This window comes from Perna viridis, chromosome 8 (genome assembly GCF_037379345.1).
Source record: "Perna viridis isolate PV_CMFRI_1.1 ecotype Kerala chromosome 8, ASM3737934v1, whole genome shotgun sequence".
NCBI classification, from domain to species: Eukaryota; Metazoa; Mollusca; class Bivalvia; order Mytilida; family Mytilidae; genus Perna; species Perna viridis.
In genome coordinates, this window is record NC_142452.1 from 42,941,033 (window position 1) to 42,960,945 (window position 19,913).

The 19,913-nt window shown below is 32.9% G+C and overlaps 1 long non-coding RNA gene across 1 annotated transcript; it reads left to right on the forward strand.

The window, feature by feature from the left end:
- The first annotated feature begins 772 nt into the window (after positions 1–772).
- On the forward strand, positions 773–19,382 carry LOC148610619 (uncharacterized). Its single transcript, XR_015914612.1, has 3 exons — positions 773–805; positions 14,609–14,653; positions 19,048–19,382. It is a non-coding gene; the product is annotated as an uncharacterized LOC148610619 (long non-coding RNA).
- The last annotated feature ends 531 nt before the right edge of the window (positions 19,383–19,913 follow it).

The window sequence follows — 19,913 nt, forward strand, 5'->3', positions numbered from 1 at the left end:
CTTAGCAGCGAAAAAAAAACATAAAGTCTATATTAAACTGAAACTGATATGACATGTATATGCTAGTAAAGAAAGAGTAATCAAGGGAACCAATGCTCTAGCGGAAATCAAAAGAATGTAATCCAGGGACAAAGACCAAACATGGAAAACAGACATACACAACAAATAACATTAAGTACATAAAATCATACATACAAAATAACAAAAGCAAATGAGCAACTCGGACTCCCCTTAAAACTGAGAGCATGGACCAGGTGCACCGGTAGGGTAAGCGTCCTCTGCTTTTCTAGAAACCCCCGCCGAGTTGCTCATAAAAAGTCAAGAAATAGGCTAATTGATTATCATTCATGTTTAATATTTTATATCAAGTCAGCATTTCGTATCTGAAAATGTTTATAAAAATCATATTTGTAGATGTTAGACGCTCTTAACGTAGCTAGACGTTGACTTGTATTTTGAATTGTTGTACCCCTGTTTTGGTAATAACAACTGAAACAAATACATGTACAAATTAGCATCAGATAAAATTCAGTTAGTTGTGTAAAGCTTTTCTAATGAAACAAGTATAGGTTTTTAGCATATTTGCATTCAGATTCATTTTTTTTCAAATATACTTATATGCTCTTGATCTTGTAAATAAAACAGCTTAATAATAGTCTTAATTGCTTTATATCGATTTGACTTTTATTCAAACTGAGTTGCTTTATAGGATAACAAAAATACCATTTTTTCGAAACGTTATTTATAGATTCATGTAAAACTTCCTTATCAACTGATTCATGGGGACAGATTACCATAAGATAAGGTAAGACCATTTCTACATTTCATTGATATCGTTGTGCCTATTGACCATAGAAAAAAGAAAATAAGAAACGAATTGACAGCGTGCAATACCTATTAATCTATCATTTCAATATACCCCTCTTTTTGTGAAAATTTCATCAATCTTTAATTCGCCACCCTTACTTCCGTTGCCCGATTACGTTTCCTCACTACCCCAATCCCCCGATTACGTTTCCCCACTACCCCAATCCCATACTATCTGGTTTTAACCAAACTTGAATGAAATATTTTATTAACATGTTGTGTTCTTGGTATCATATACAATCTTTTCAATTTACCATATTAAGGTCACGTGTGATACAGGTTCGTGTTTGTTTAGACATGTCGAAAAAATAAAGTCAGGAAGGTCGATAATGTAATTGTTGAACATGGGGGATACAGTCAGTTATTGTCTTATTATATGAATATTTATAAGATAAATCGTCAGTTTCCCCTACTAAACTCTCATCAGTGTCATTTTTGTTTTCCGGTATATCACCAACATTATCTAGATGAAGTGACCAATTAGTTACACTTCAGTTAAAGTCATAATATGATAGCTGCAGCGTAAGAGCGATGCCGAAAATCCTTGCCCCAGTTTCGCATTTACAATACCATGACAAAATTTCTACTGGAGAATATTTTATCAAAGAATAATCAAGGGAACCAAGGTTATAGCGGTAATCAAAAGTGTAACCCAGGGACAAGACCAGACATAGAAAACAGACATACACAACAAAGAATACAAAGTAACAAAAGCAAATGAGCAACTCGGACTCCACTTAAAACTGGGAGCATGTACCAGGTGCATTTAAGTCTTTATCGAGAGTTAGGATAATGACGCGAATGAAATTATCTCCTCTATGTAAATTTAGTATTGCAATCCCCGTCAAGATGTTCCAGACTACAACTTAGGCATAACTTAAATCGATGTAAATTTCAAATGATATATCTCAGATTATCTTTATATTTCAAATTGTAATTTTGATACTCATTTTTTTTTGTAGTTTTATACGAAAGAACCACAACTGATCAACTTTTTTAAAAGCATAACAGCAAATTAATAGTCAAACTTAATTACAAAAAATGAATAGTTAAACTTAATTGCAGAAAATAAATAGTTCAACTTAATTACAGAAAATGAATAGTTAAACTCAGTTACAGAAAATGAATAGTTCAACTTAATTACTGAAAAATGATTAGTTAAACTTAATTACAGAAAATGAATGGTTAAATTTATTTACAGAAAATGAATAGTTAAACTTAATTACAGAAAAGGAAATGGTAAACTCAATATTTGCATCATTTTACAAGACCGATATCACTACAAGCTTGTTTTACCATATTCATTTGTTATAATCATAATTGTTTTACTTAAACGTATACAACTTTAATTGCAGAGAACATTTTAGGAGGTAGACCTAAGATAAGGGACACACCTCTTAGAAATTAATGGAATGTTTGTATTCACCATTTTACATCCATCTCATGTAAGCATCAAAGTAACTTGGACTAATTTCATTTTGTTTCAAATAGAAGCTTGCTAGGCTTTGGTGAAATTGAATATGATAAAACCATATCACTGAATTCAAGAGTAATGTCCCTTACCCTAGGTCTACCTCCCTAATACATTTACAAAGTTACAAATATTTGTAATGTATTTTGTATAAAAACATAATTTGAATGCAACTTTGTAATACGTTTCGGTCAGTCGAAACACTCATTTTAAATCACCTTAGTTTATAGAACGAGAATGTCATGTAAACACAACTTTTGAATATTATGTTATAATTGAATTAAAAAGGTGTACACATTTATTTTTACAATTTGAATCGTAAAGCTTCCGAATGAAATTTTATCAGACTATCATTGTAATTATTTATAAAAAAAAAAACAATATTTATTGAAGGCACAGCCAATTCATCCAATGTTATGGCGTTATAAAACGGTGTTCATATTTCTCCTGTATTTATATCAAAATGTATTACGTAATGCATGCTCAATTAAAATAACCACCCATTTCATGACATCTTCTTATACCTCAAATGAACCCTCGGCTGTAAGAAATAAGTATAAACCTTGGTAGTTTCAGGAATTTTGTTAAAACATTACATTTTCTATCATGCTTAAATGTGGTCAAGTGGGACTGCCATGTATAATGTGTATGCTAGTATATTTTTTGTGAGTAACAATGACGGATATAAAATGTTATTGACAAAAAACTCATTTTATTAGCCAGAGAGTTCAGACTTCGCATTCACACATAATGTAATTGAAATGTTATCCACAAAATTCCAAAGCAGTCGCTAACCTTTGGATGTATACAACAGAACTTTTAAAATATAACTAATATTGCTTTGACTCTTTAATCGATACTCTATCTTCTTTGGTTTCTGATTTTGAGTCAATTTCAAATTGTACTTTTTTACAATGTGCTATTTTGTTGTCCTTTTTGATATTTATGACTGTTTGATTGTTCGAATTCGTCTACTGAATGTGTACTCTTACATATTTCCCTCACTGCCTATGCATTTATTATATTGATAAGTGTAAATCATAGGTTATTTTCCAAAACCTATTTTCAACTAAGATTTTAATATGAAGCTGCATTTGCCTATAAATATAAAAAGAATGGTTTATATTCCAAATGTGGCGTGTCATTTAGTTGTATCTCAACATAGTCTCTACACAATATTTAAATATAAAAACATAATATTGGGAACCCTGGGAAACCAATTGTCTCAGCCTGTAGCTGCCCTACTGATTGGAACCCTAGGAAACCAATTGTCTCAGCCTGTAGCTGTCAACTGAATACATTTCTAGTTTTCTCCACGACATTATCATGCCCATGATGGAGAACCTTCATACGTACAACAAGGACACTAATCATTCTCTCAATATTCCTTTTATTTTTTTTATCCATAAAATTTAGATTTTATTTTTTTTTCAAAGGGTGTTACAGCTCTCTTTCTAAGCATTCATAACATATTTTGATTGTAGCTTTATGACAGTTTTGAAACATTTCCTGAACAAAAAACTACATGTTCTTTTGGTATTTTAAATGAATACTTACCCGGCAGTCAACACAAGGATTACCTATTTTGTTTTCATTACCCGTCTGGTAAATGCTAAAACTATCCGCAATATGTGTGCCCCTTGCTGTTTTGTCAAGTTGATCGTTTAAAAGGCCTTCTGTTGTTGGCTTTTAAATATGCCAGTTTCTAGTAAGTAATAATATAGTATCATAGCTGTTAGCTGCAGATGCTCTTTATTTTGCTTAACATCGATTCCAAGCATTTATTGTAGTTTAAATTATTGAACTTCTGATCTAATATTAGCAATTCAAACATAATGGAATCATCAGTTATAATTTATTAATATTGAAACAGGCTCCTCATATGATATGTTCTGCGTGAAATTCAGATTCATGTATAAAGTTAGTTTTGTTTGCATTTGATCTCGTGAATAAAATAGGAATATAAGAGTATTAAATATTTTGCAAATAATTTTTTGCATTAAACAAATTAAACTGCTTGATCAGATGAATAATAAATATCTTATTTCAGGAATCTACTTATTGGTTGGTATAAAACTTCCTTTTTAACCCATTCATGGATAGAGATTATTACAGGAAAGGGTAAGACCATATTCAAGTTTTATTTTTTGTTTGTTTTAATTTTTTGTCATTTGGGAAACGGCAAACATGAGAATCAACCGAATTAACAGCATGTTATACATGTAGATCTATCATTGCAATGTACAGCTCTTTTATCGGGAAATCGTCGATCTCCTCCCATTCACCATTTATGCATTTTCATATCAAATATCCATATTCCCCATGCCTATTTTGGCCTTTCCAAATGCTGCATTGCAATTCGTCCATTCCTTATTCATAGATCCTATGATTTGAGTGATACATGATAAATTTAACACACTGAATTTTTTGTTTCAATGTAATGTATATATCATATATATGTCCGAAAAAAATAAAGTTGTTTTGAATCAACAATGGTTGGCTTGGAATATAGTTTTTAAATTCCCCAACAGTGAAACCGAATTTTGTTCAAATTATGGAGTTATCTCCCATTTTGTCAATGAATTTCAATGCTTTCTATGCAAGTTATTTCTTTTCAGTTGATCAAAAACCCACATTCAACTTCGAGAAAAAATGTATTTGTGATATGTAATACCCGATTTTTTTAAATACTAAAATTGTCATGTGCCACCCACTGCTTGGTTTTGGCTTGGACACCCTCTCAAATATAAAGTGAAACTATCTTATTATTACAATGCCTTATTTAGATTCCCCATTTGTCAAGGGCTATGCACCATTCCTTATTTCAGCACACCCTTTTGCCCTATGTCTTACCTCATATTTAATTTGGAAGTTACCGAATATAGGACCGGAAGATGAAGTTACACCACCCTATACTAAGTACTAATTTCCCAGTATTCTAGTTTCTAGCCCTATTTGCCTGAACCTTTATTTGCAATGCTTTATACTTATGCCACCTTATAACCATATTAATCTCCAACTTAAATGGCATAAATAATTTTTAGGAAAAAAAATGTCTGAGAATTTGATTTCGCCGCCCACTTTGTTTTTACTATATTTCACCATTGATTTATCCATAACAGGTCCTTATTAATGCAAGCTGATCGCACTCTGCCATGAATCCTTTTCATTGCATCAGATATTTCATACATGTATATCCCGAGCCTATTTTAAGTATATATTTTGTGATGACTTTTCATTCAGAATTGTTAACTTTCCTTTCATCTGTGGCAACATCCCTTCGGCTCCTGCATATGCAGTGTTCATATCACAACTCATACGTTATGCCAGAGCTTGCCGGAACTACACAGACTTTTTGTATCGCGCTAGAATTCTTACAAATACGCTTCTGGAACAGGGTTATGTTGCTACAAGATTGAAGTCATCACTACAGAAGTTTTATGGTCGTCATCATGAACTCGTGGATCGTTATGATGTATCTATCAGCACCATGAAAACTGATTTATTCGACTGGTCATAGTTTGCCTTTCCTTGTTTGTCTACCCCGGACTTGACTTTTTATGAGCAACTCGGCGGGTGTTTCTAGAAAACCAGAGGACACTTACCTTACCGGTGCACCTGGTCCATGCTCCCAGTTTTTAGTGGAGTCCGAGTTGCTCATTTACTTTTGTTACTTTGTATGTATGATTTTAGTTACTTTATGTTCTTTGTTTGTGTGTCTGTTTTCCATGTCTGGTCTTTGTCCCTGGATTACATTCTTTTGATTACCGCTATAACCTTGGTTCCCTTGATTACTCTTTTAGAACTTAGCTAAAATTGCTGCCAAATTAATGCTAAACAGAGTAAGCCAAAGGAATAATTTTAATTCAAAACGGACTTTCTTGTAATGAATCAAGATCGGTACTTTTTCAATTCGTTTCCATCATAAGTTTATTCCCCTGAGTATGATATGTAAAGACATTTAATAGTGATAGTTTTTTTTTCAAGCTTCAAACAATGCATGTTAATTTAAATTTATTTCTTAATTTAACTACTGATATGATTATATTTTTACGTGATAATTTTCCTGTCTTCTTATTTCGAATGAAAATGTCAATTTTCTCACTTGAATTAACTATTATTTTGTTAACATATTCATATAAATTCATTTTAATATGAGGTTATGACCAATCGAAGCATGCATTTCAAAATATCTTATATTGGTAGTACATACCTTATATGTGGTTATTTTGTCGTCGGGTTACTTTGGCGGTTTTCTGACAAAACACACATGTTCAAATTTGGTGTGCTTTTTGGTCTTTTCATTAGAATGAAAATATTCCAACTGATTGTAATGCTAAATGTACTAGTGACAGTTTTTTCTGGATAAAATAAATGATAATGATAAATATATTTGTAATCATTTCGATAAGGTTAATCGGGATCACTCTAGGTAACCAAAAAAAAACATTTGCTTCTCCATCGTTTGTCGTTCGCAATGAAAATCCACCAAATATTTGCAGTCAAAATAGTGGCACACATTAAATTTTGGTGTCTTTAATTTGAGTACTTTTAAATGAGGCGCCAAATAAACCAAAATAAAACTACAATCAAAATATCCCAATTTTCATATGAAACACCTGCGACGGTGGATAAAGTATGATATAAATCATTGAAGGAATGACTGTTATATTTTTTCGGTCTATGAAGAAATAACCTCAATCACATGGTGCACATTAAATTGTGTAGCAGGTTCTTTTCAGGTGTGCACCACGGCCATTGAGATTATTTCAAATATACCAAAAAGTATAGCATTCATCCCTTGAAATTAAATTAGTATCACAGTTCGAAGAGTAAATCATTAAAAAAAGGTTGATGATAATAGTCACATTATATCATTTGGTCTATGAGATGATGGTCAAATATGCATTCTATATAATTTAAAGTACATGAACCGATCCGTGCAACTATAAATTTTGATTTTCGTTTGTCAAACCCTTCCGTTAAACTGGTGATCCCATCTACCTTATATCACGTTACAGATGATTGGCTAATTAATTTCATGGATTGATTTTTTTTTCATTTTTGCACAAATTTTCTATATGCATATAAATTCGTACATTGACTGGTTTACTTTTCTTTTAAATTTACTATTTTAAATGAAAAATTAACAAAATGCAGATTTATTATTTTAGGCTCCTAGTACATTTATATTGCTAATTATTTGATTAATTCCAATCAAAATTCTGAAATTTATATGAACCGACATTTACATATTCAAATCGGCGATCAGATCGGTCACTGGTCATTGATCTGTCAAATAGTTGCGCGGGTCGGTTTAGGGACTACCTCGAATAACCGACACATAAAGAATGTCATTACTGTATTTAAGATAACATTATGAAAAGCTTTACATGGCGTGTATTTAGAGATTCTCTCAGAATATCGGAGCGCAGGACTAGGTTGGTAACTATCTTGAGAAATGTTATAACGATCATGCAGTCGAGGAAACACCCTTTAACGTACGAGATGGATAGATTTGACAAGGCATTATCTAGAAAAAGTAATCAAGGGAACCAAGGTTATAGCGGTAATCAAAAGAATGTAAACCAGGGACAAAGACCAGACATGGAAAACAGACATACACAACAAAGAACATAAAGTATATAAAATCATACATACAAAGTAACAAAAGCAAATGAGCAACTCGGACTCCACTAAAAACTGGGAGTTACGGAATGGGCTACCTAACAATATCCAACATGAACAATTTTTTTATTGATTCCAGACGTCTAATAAGACCTATTTTTTTAAGACTGTCCAATCCTGATTACTTATCTACATTTGACCTACTTCATGTTTTACTACTGTATAATTTCAAAAGATAGCCTCATTTATATTTTTAAATAATCATTTGATCTTTTAATTTTTTCACAGTGTTGCAGAATATTTGCATGGAATTTTATATACATTGAAATTTGTTTTCTACATTTATCTTGCAATTTGGTTAATTCTTAGTATTAGTATTAGTAGTATTAGTATTAGTAGTAGTAGTAGTAGAAGTAGTGGTAGCATTAGTATTAGTAGTAGTGGTGGTAGTGGTAGTAGTGGTAGCATTAGTATTAGTAGTAGTGGTAGTAGAAGTAGTGGTAGCATTAGTATTAGTAGTAGTGGTGGTAGTGGTAGTAGTGGTAGCATTAGTATTAGTAGTAGTAGTGGTAGTAGAAGTAGTGGTAGCATTAGTATTAGTAGTAGTAGTGGTAGTAGAAGTAGTGATAGCATTAGTATTAGTAGTAGTGGTGGTAGTGGTAGTAGTGGTAGTAGTAGTAGTAATGGTAGTAGAAGTAGTGGTAGCATTAGTATTAGTAGTAGTGGTAGTAGAAGTAGTGGTAGCATTAGTATTAGTAGTAGTGGTAGTAGAAGTAGTGGTAGCATTAGTATTAGTAGTAGTGGTGGTAGTGGTAGTAGTGGTAGTAGTAGTAGTAGTGGTAGTAGAAGTAGTGGTAGCATTAGTATTAGTAGTAGTGGTGGTAGTGGTAGTAGTGGTAGTAGTAGTAGTAGTGGTGGTGGTGGTAGTAGTAGAAGTAGTAGTAGTGGTAGTAGAAGTAGTGGTAGTATTAGTAGTGGTAGTAGTAGTAGTAGTGGTGGTAGTGGTAGTAGTGGTAGTATTAGTATTAGTAGTGGATGTGGTAGTAGTAGTAGTGGTAGTTATAGTAATAGTGGTAGTAGTAGTAGTAGTAGTGGTGGTGGTGGTAGTAGTAGTAGTAGTGGTAGTAGTAGTAGTAGTAGTAGTAGTAGTAGTAGTAGTAGTAGTAGTAGTAGTAGTGGTGGTGGTGGTAGTAGTAGTAGTAGTAGTAGTAGTAGTAGTGGTAGTAGTAGTAGTAGTAGTATTAGTAATAGTGGTAGTAGTGGTAGTAGTAGTAGTAGTGAAAATATCCAGAGAAACAAGATGGCGGATAAACAATACGTTCAGTACAAACTTCTCGTAGAAAAAAAATGGAATTTTTCCGATCTCGTAGGTAAGAACGAGATATAACTGTATGAGAGTTTTTGTACAGAACGACATAAAAAATAGCTTTTTCAGAAGTTTTTGAAAGGAAATTTTGAGTAATTAAAAATTTTTTTTTAAAAAACTGCAAACAGGCTGAGGTAAATTCGAGTATAGTAGACTAGACCATGTCGTTCGAGCCTTGGTAAGATACATGTGATTTAAAACCATTACTTAACCCGACCCTTTCTTCATCTGCATTTACTACAGGTAAGTTGGACAGTGTTCCTTGTATTTGTGGCAATATTCCTAATTGAAGATTTATGATTTGGCTATGTACTTGATTTTGATTTTGGATTTGATGTCTTTAAAGTTTGTTTTTTTTTAATTTCATGCTATGTTATTATCATTCTCTTTTTCAATTTATTGTTTCTAAAGAACAGCTTATGGTACTTACAAGTATCCGAGTCTTGTCAATCCGGCAAACATTCTATTGTTTATAGCAGTGAGGTTATTGCCTGCAAAGTACCTGTTAATTCATAGTGTTATTTTAGAGTAAAGTGTGTTTATATTTCACAATTAGATTACTAAGCTAGAGCAATTACTAACTACTCCTTTTCCTTGATCGCCATGTATCTGCGTAACAGACTCCTTAATTAGGGATATGAGGAAATGCGTCTCAAACGGTCTCTTACCAGTTTCTTTTTTTCAAATATCAGTCCGTGGTTGAAAAATATTTAGTTTCTCCTGAAACAATGAGTAATGATTGCTTTTCGTAAATTATTCTTTGTACTGATATCCCCATTGATTTACTAGTTATAACACTATATCATGTAAATACAAGTTAATCATCACCGCTATATTCACGGCGAGGGAGGAATGGTGCGCTGTATAAATTAGATGTAATCAACCATTTCGTCAAGACCATTACGGTATCAGTTACTCCTTCGATGTAATATCTATTTTGTCAAATTTATTTTGGACTTGATTTAATTATGGATCGGATTAGTATTCGGTAATTTTGTTTGTTATCCTTATTCAAAGAAAACAAATTTATTGTACCTATTTCCTACATTTCAATGAAATACATGTATAAACAAAAGATACAGCATTTTATCTGCAAAAGTGTAATTCTCCAGTGTATTTTTCCTCATTTGGAAAGTTACGAACAGAATTTTATTGTCCTACATGTAGACCTATGAAATTGGTAAGATAATTTCCGTCAACATTTTTCTGTAGTTTGCATTGTATATAATGTTAAAATTTGTAATGTCAATTAACAATTTAAGATTGTGCCACTAAAAACTTCTCGAACGGATCGGTGTCCAGTCAAAATAAATATTGACGTTGTTGAGTTATATTTTCAAAAAAAAAAGAGAATGTTGACTATACCCAGAGGATAAAGTTTGTTAAGGACTCCTTTTGGCCTCTTAATTTTGTGTATTTTTGACAATCTGATTTAAGCTGATTTCTAGATAGTCTTAGTATGGTAAGATGGTCGCAAACTCTGAATGCAAGCTGTTTTAGACGAGATTTATAATAACGTTATTCCAGAAATAACTGTATGAATTTATGTAACTTTTACAAATACCTTAAACTTTAAATATTTTTTTTGAATCTTTAAGATGGTTTTTGAATGGAACGGAAGTGGCTACACATTTGTTCACTCAATATATTTTCACATGAGTTGAAACTGACAATTATACACAAAACATATGAAGTATGAGAATGAACACGCGTGTGGCCAATGTTAAAAGAGAGAAAAACAGAACAAATTCTGGTGTTTCCCAGCCTTTTTAACAGATTTTTCCAATTTTAGCCAAGTTTAAAAGGCATATATGACCGTGTAAACAATTATCATTAACCAATCATATCAACTATAAAATACATTAAAACATTATAAAATTTTCTTCAGGTAGACTTTGATAGTGTAACCAATTTTAGTCCTTACCGACCAACTCCTTTGGAGATGAATTTAAATCATACATTCAACTTCCATTTAAAACCAAAATCTAACACTGATTTGTTATTAACAAGCAAGTATTGACAGATTTATGGCAGATAATATACTTACAATTTTCCTATCAAGGGTAATGCCAGAAACGTCTTGTCATCTATAGTAGATATACTGTTGTTCTTTAAATATCTGCAGAACAATCATATTGTACATATCAAAAACAGAGGTCGTCAGATGGCATTCTACGGGGACTGTTATACATAGTATAGTAAGCACCATGGACATGGCTCACTACTGTTTAAGTACTAATGTTCGTAGGGCATCAGTTGTCCTGGTTTTCTTGGCTTGGTAAAACAACGAAATTTGGTTCCCAACGAATTGTAAATTATCATTGATGTGTATACTGAAAACTTCAAAACCACAAATTCAAGAATCTACGGACTTGTGTTCCTTCCTTGATCCGCAAAAATTAGTATCCACAAAATAAAGTAGTTTCACAGTATTCAAAGATACTCCTTTTACTTAATAACTTTTAGTTTATATCAAACGTTTTTAAATACAACGGTACGTATGATGTTGGTGACAAATAAAATCAAGAAACTTTTATAAACATTTCTGTTTATTATTGATAGTTTAAGTAATATTAGACAATATCCCCAACTCAGTTAAGAAATTAAGCGTACAAAACACATCCACAACCAGTACTGGCTCACTGTGGAATATATACACCATCAGCCGTAGGTGTTGGTGTACTGCCACCAATAAAGAGAACGTTTACCATTGGATAAAGTTGCCCATTTTGCTGTTTTGCAAGTGTGGTTTATACATTTGTAGGTGTGTCTGTCCGTCCTTCCGTCAGTCCATCCATACTTCCGTTTTCTTTTTGCAGAGTGGTGGGAAACTTAATTTACATAACTCCCTACACCACCAAATTACATTTTCATGAAACTCTCACCGAATCTTAATTCCATATCCCTTTTCTCAATTTTGATCCCAGTCAGTTTTTGAGTTTCACATATCAAAAAATGTCATTTTTCAATATATATGCACTGGGGTACCTATCTGATATTCGGTGCTCCACCTACAATATTGAATGGAATTGAATGAAACAGTCAAAGAATCCTTATGTACCCATTGTGCGTCTCCAATTTAACATTTTGATCTAAATCACTTTGCAAAACATGAACTTTTTCATTTATGCATATGGTGACATTCGGTACTTATCTCTTCTCCGTTTATTACTACTCATGAATGGAATTTAATGAACCCCACAGAGAATATTTATTTAATATTAAATATTGTGCACATAATAAGATTTGGTCTACAGTTTTTGAGGCATCCTTTCACCTTACACGGACTTTATCATTCTCTGATGTTAAGGTACACGTCTCTTATTCGTAGCTTATTGTACAAATGTGAATAAGATTTAATGATCCAAACTTTCCCAGAATTTGTACTGCATATTATCGTTGTGAACCTATTTTAGATTTTGATCCAAATGAATGTGGATGTGACAGGGTGCATATTATCAAATAGGGAAATGAGGCATTAATTTATTGAGCATTGCTCGTAGTTTGTCTAGTTTTCATGTTGGTGTTAGATGTATGACGCACGGCTGAGATTTCTCTCTTGGGAGTGATAAAAGTTTCTACTTCTATTTTTGACGTAATCTACTATGATCATGTCCACGTTTCTGAAGGTACCCTCAATTTATTTTTTATGACAGTGAATTTTGTATATTGAATTTAACAAACCAAATTTAATTGATAAGCATGAATAAATGATACGCCATTCAGACCACTTTGAAATAACAAGATTAATTAGGCACTTCTTCACTAGTATTTGAAATACTTTACTGAGTTAAAAAATGAAATATTAACAAATATTCAATAAAAGCATGACAATTCAATACATATATTCCTGAGTAATGATAATTCAATTAATGGTGATACATTTCACACGTTCTAAAGATTCAACGTAGGTAATTTATTCAAAACGTACATTTTTATTAAGTTTAAGCAATAAAGACCAAATTTAAGCACTTACACAGATTTCCGCGTGTCCGTCATTGACTTGGAGTTCACATGAATGATTTATTTTTTTCCAATTGAAACAATTGTTATATATATATTGCCATGTTCGTTCACAATTAACATAGCAGTACTTTGTGAATTACATTTCTGCTATGTATGATAATAGTAACTTAAAGAACTTTTCAAATGTATTTTTATGTTTAAATCTCTGATTTGAACATTATGTCTCAAAATTAAGGCATACTAGCAAACTCCTAATGTTTAGTACCATAATTTAGCATTTCGAGGGTCAAATGAAGTAAATACTGGGAAAGATAATGGTTTGTGGCAGTTGTATGATAAATACAAAATACAAAATATGAATGAAGACTTATAAACTAGACAAGACACACGACTGAAATTAATATGAAAGAATTCAATACTTTGAATATTACAAAGGTTTCGATGAAATTATATGTCATTATTACAGGTTTGGAGTGCAGTACATCCCCTGAAAATCTGTAGCTCCAAGTCATTCCAGCAAATTGTTCGATAGAAACCTGCAATTAATTATCAAGTTGGTGAAAACCCTTATAAATATCATATAATCATCAAGTGGTTAAAGCTGGTACATGAAGAGTAATCAAGATAATAAACAAAAATCCCTTCGCGTATATATTTATGATGTGTATCTTCTTTTTCAACAGAAAAAGAAATGTCTGCGCTCATTTTTTGTTTTGCAAGTTGGGCTATACAGTTATAGGGGTGTCCGTCTGTCAGTCCATACTTCCTTTTCGTTATGCAGAGTGGGGAAACTTATTATGTTATTCCTTCCTCCCCCACACCAATTAATTACATTTGCTGAAACTCTCAATGAATCTTTATCACATATCACTATAGTGCATCTTCTTCATTTTGATCCAAATCAATTTGGGGTATCTATCTCAAATCCTGTGCTCCACCTACACCACTGAATAAATGTAATAAAACCTTATCTTATGTACCAATTGTGCATCTCCAGTCTATCAATATGATCCAAATCAATTCTAGAATTTGACTTAGCACAACATGAACATGTCATTTATAAATATGGTGACATGGGGTACCCACCTCTTATTCGTTTCTCACTACTCTTAAATATAATTTAATGAAACTCACAACGAGTCTCTATTTAAAATTAAATATTGTGCTCATTCTAATGACGATTTGACTTTCCATGGGTTTGATTATTCTCTAACGTGATGGTACAAATCTCGTACCCTTAGCTCATTCTACAAACGTTCAAAACTTTTAAAGAATCTTTATAACATATTACCGTTGTGAACCTTTTTCAGATTTTGTTCCAAATGAAGTCACAGATGTACATCATCAAAGTAGGGGTAGGTCATTAATTTAGGCATTGCTCGTAGTTTGTCTCGTTTTCATTGCATAATCTCGATATTTAGGACCTTGAGGCTAAACCACCTGACGGCAGTTCCTGCAAAAACTCCATGCAAATATTGTCCTCCCTGTCACGTAATAACGGGAGATTTAAACATCATAGAAAACGAATCTCTCCGTAAGGTCCTTTCTATAGGTTCAAATTACCGTGAACCACGATCCATAAATTGAAATTATAACTTTAAAGTTCTAATGGATGCCGTGGAGGACTAAAAATGAATAAAACAAGAGGCCCTAAGGAGCTTGAATTGCACACCTGGTATAATTTTTACGTTTCAAGGGCAGTAACTCTAACAAGAAATTGTCCGACACATTTGACTCCATGAAGACTTTGGTAGGTCTTATGAGAATCATTTCATCAATTGAAGGTTTCATTCTATATATAACAATTTTCAAGATATTGACTGAAAACTGTAAAAACGTAATTGTTTGCCTTTTAAGGGCAATAACTCTTATACGGATTTGTGTGACAACTTTGATCCCTGGCAACTTTTGTAGGCCTTAAAATAAGAATCATTTCAGCATTTGAAAGTTTCATTCTATTTATCATAGTTTTCAAGATATTAGCTGAAAACTGTAAAAAAAAAAGAAGTTTTTTTTCACCTCTCAAGGGCAATAACACTTACATAATGTCGTCTGACAACTTTGATCCCTAGAGACTTTTGTAGGCCTGATAATAAGGATAATTCAGCAATTGAAAGATATTGGCAAAACCTAACGGTTTTGAATATATATGCAAAAAACTACTGTACGACGCCTATGTTTTATCTTTAGTAAAAGCGGCCATGTTTTTTAACCGATTAAAAATCCAAAAAATTATTTTGTTAAGGATACCCTAAAAAGGAAAAATAACAACTTTCATTAAATTCTGTACAGTATTTTTTTTTTTTTTTTGTTTTTTTTTTTTTGAAGATTTTTTAATGTAACATCAACATCAACGACGGACGTCAAGTGATGGCAATAGCTCGGGTGACCTGCGGTCAGGTGATCTAACGAGAGCAATAAGATATTGATTCTCTGTCCGAATGGGTAAAGGCGTAGAGGTCTTTAATTTTGAAATGTATGAAAGTTTTACATAGGTCAATGAGTGTCAATGCTACATCAGTTTTCAAAGACCCCAATGTAGCAAAAACATTATCAAATATACATGAAAAATATGTTGTCGTACCAGCAGACAAGACCTAAAGCAACGTGTTAGATCCAATGTTTGTTATCAGAAGTAGACACAGAAAGTAATAGTAGTAAAAAGACTTATACTGCCATTACATTCTCAAAAGGAGATAGTGGAAAGCCATAAATCAGGGCGATCCTCATTCGGTCTCTCTGCTAAGGATGACGACTGTGTTCTGCCATCTATGAACTGGATTCCTAAACTTCACAAGAATGCCAATAAACAACGCTACATAGCTGGATCTGCAAAGTGTACCACATAATCTCTTTCAAAATTTCTAACTTCTATACTCACAGCTGTCAAAGGGGATCTCCAGTCCTTCAACAACACTTGTTACTCCCGTTTTAATTCAATGTGGATCATGAAAAATGCGAAAGAGCTTCTGGAAACCCTCAATTCAATATTAATTTCAGAATACAATAGCATTAAAACCTATGATTTTTCAACTTTTTTCACTTCTATTCCACATACTGAGTCGAACTCCCGACTCAAAAACAATATACATCGTTGTTAATCCAAAAAAAGACGGTACACCTAAATACAAATATGTAGTTCTTAGTAGAGATTTCCCATACTTTGTAAAAATAATTCCAAATTATTATCAAAATATACCGAAGAAGATGTTTTCAAAATGCTGGAGTTTTTGATCGGCAACATATTTGTTCAGTGGGGTGGACGCGTTTTTCAGCAAACGTTCGGCATTCAAATGGGAACGAATATTGTGCTCCTCTGCTTGCTGACCTATTCCTTCACTTTTATGAGGCTGATGTTATAGCCGATCTCATCCAGAAGAAGGAAAACATCGTTTAGCCAGATCCTTTAATCACAGTTTCCGCTATATAGATAACTTATTATCGTTAAACAATCCTGGTTTCGGTGATTTGATACATCACATCTACACCACAGAACATGAAATAAAGGATACTACAGACGCTGGGAAGTCGGCCGCATATCTGGACCTACACTTAGAGATCGATGGTAATGGAAAACTATTTTTCAAGCTATACTATACGACAAACGCGACGACTTTTCATTCCATATTATCAATATTTCTATCATCTGTGCAAGCATCCCTTCAGTACCTGTTTAAAAAGTCTTCATATCACATGAACAAATCATATGTTATGCCACACCATGCCTTAAAGCTGCATTACCTCTCATTTTAGTAATTTTTTGTTTCTGTTGAAATATACCTAACTTTGAATTATTTTTACTAAGTTATTGACGGACTCAAGCAGGAAAAGAAAAAAGTTCGAATATAACACAAGGATCCTTTTGAAATTTACCTATTGTGACATAATTTGGCTCAAATATGGTCATTATTTATTTGAAAACTAATCGAGAAGTAGATGAAATGATATGAAAACAAGACACGTGAATATCTGTGTATCCCTTATTGTTATTTTTTTACAAAGGTTAAAGTATTTTTAACCCAGGTGAATGTCCTGTCAGCGAACTTCGGAAGTAATGGCGAAAAGTAATTAGATCGGAGCTATCGATCTTTTTTAATTTAAAAAATGTTGTTTTCACAATATTCTGTAGGTATTATCGACATTTATTGCTACAATTGCATTACTACTAACTTATTTCATTAAATCAGCAAAATTCAGTAGAATTAAAACTGAACAAATTTGGCAGCTAATGCAGCTTTCACTACGCAGACTTTGTATCGTGTTAGACTTCTTATAATTAGGCATCTGGAACTGAGTTATGTTGCTACAAAATTGATGTCATCACTGCAGAAGTTTTATAGTCGTCATCATGAGCTCGTGGATCGTTACGAGGTATCCATCTGTACAATGAAAAAAACTGATTTGTTGAACGTGTTATAATTTTTCTTTCCTCTTTCGTGTACCCTGGGCTTGACTTTTCATGAGAAAAGCCAAGGACGCTTACCCTACCGATACACCTTGTCCCTACTACCAGATTTTTAGTGAAATCCGAGTTGCTCATTTACTTTTGTTACCTTGATGTTTTATTTTAAATTTATGTTCTTTGTTGTGTTTGTCTGTTTTCCATGTCTGGTATTTGTCCCTGGATTACATTCTTTTGGTTTCCGCTAGAATTTTGTTTCCCTTGATTACTCTTTAATGTTAGATTCATCTCTTTAAAAAGATAAAAAAAAAGGGGTTTTTTGAGAGGCTGTCTTTATAGCTGATCTGATCAGAAAGAAAGAATATTGTTTGGCTAGATCATTCAATCTCAGTTTCTGCTATAAAGATGACGTATTATCTTTAAACAATCCTAATTTCGGAGATTTGATACATCGCATCTACCCAAAAGAACTTGAGATAAAGGATACTACAGACACTGTGAAGTCAGCCTCATATCTTGACCTACACTTAGAAATCGATGATAAAGGAAAACTATTGACCAAACTTTACGACAAACGTGATGACTTTTCATTCAGAATTGTAAACTTTCCTTTCATCTGTGGCAACATCCCTTCAGCTCCTGCGTATAAAGTGTTCATATCACAACTCATGCGTTATGCCAGAGCTTGCCGAAACTACGCAGACTTTTTGTATTGCGCTAGAACTCTAACAAATAGGCTTCTGGAACAGGGTTATGTTGCTACAAGATTGAAGTCATCACTACAGAAGTTTTATGGTCGTCATCATGAACTCGTGGATCGTTATGGTGTATCCATCAGCACTATGAAAACTGATTTATTCAACGGGTCATAGTTTTTCTTTCGTCGTTTGTCTACCCCGTACTTGACTTTTTATGAGCAACTCGGCGGGTGTTTCTAGAAAAGCAGAGGACGCTTACCCTACCGATGCACCTGGTCCATGCTCCCAGTTTTAAGTGGAGTCCGAGTTGCTCATTTGCTTTTGTTACTTTGTATGTATAATTTTAGTTACTTTATGTTCTTTGTTGTGTATGTCTGTTTTCCATGTCTGGTCTTTGTCCCTAGATTGCATTCTTTTGATTTCCGCTATAACCTTGGTTCCCTTGATTACTCTTTCAACATTTCGAGGGTCAAATGACATAAATAATGGGAAGGTTGTTGGCTTGTAGCAGTCATATTCAAAATACAAAATATAAAATATGAATGTAAACTTATAAACTAGACAAGACACATGACTGAAAATAGTATGAAAGAATTCAATACTTTAAATATTACAAAGGTTTCGATAAAATTATATGTCATAATTACAGGTTTTGGAGTGCATTACATCCCTGAAAATCTGTAGCTTCAATGGATTCCAGCATATTGTTCGATAGAACCCTGAAATTCATTTTAAAGTTTATGTAAATCCTGATAAATATCATGTCATCATCATGTGAGTAAAGCTGGTACATGACAATTAATAAAGATGATCAACGAAAATCTCTGTGTGTGTATATGTATGATGATGCTGATATTTATGATATTTGTTTCTAATGATAGTTTTCATTTTCACTCTGTAAAGTTTTGTAAACATGAACAGTTACCTTAATTTATCGACGTGGAGATGGAGAATCAGACACCACCACTACACAGAACTACCCAATAGCGAATAATTATGACAGAATATAACACCAGTTTCATTATCATATAGCTCAATTTGGATAGCAGCGGATACTGCTAATATCAGCGAGTGAAAACAAGGTGTTCTGCAAAATTTATTTCATGTAGCTATGGGCATTTTGAACATTTTATTTTATCTGTTTTATTCCTCTTTTATAATTCAGCCCATTGCACCAGCCATTTGCCCGTTAATAAAACAATGCCTAAATAACAGTGCACCCGACTGAAAGAATGGCCAGAGGGTAATTTCTTTATAGCTGTTTTCTTCAGGGAAATAATCGGTTGTTTTTTTTTACAGATTGAAATTTCCCTACATTACTGAAACACAATAATTGCTACTAACACCTTCACTAGAACATAAACAGAATTATAGCTAGACATTCAAGTATTTTACCCATTTGGACTCGAAAAGGCTGTTCGTTTCCATTTCTTCCATTTGTTTTTGATAGAGCCCATACTTTTTAAAATGTTACAAAGATGCAGTAGAAAGATTACATTTCGTGCACCCTTTTGT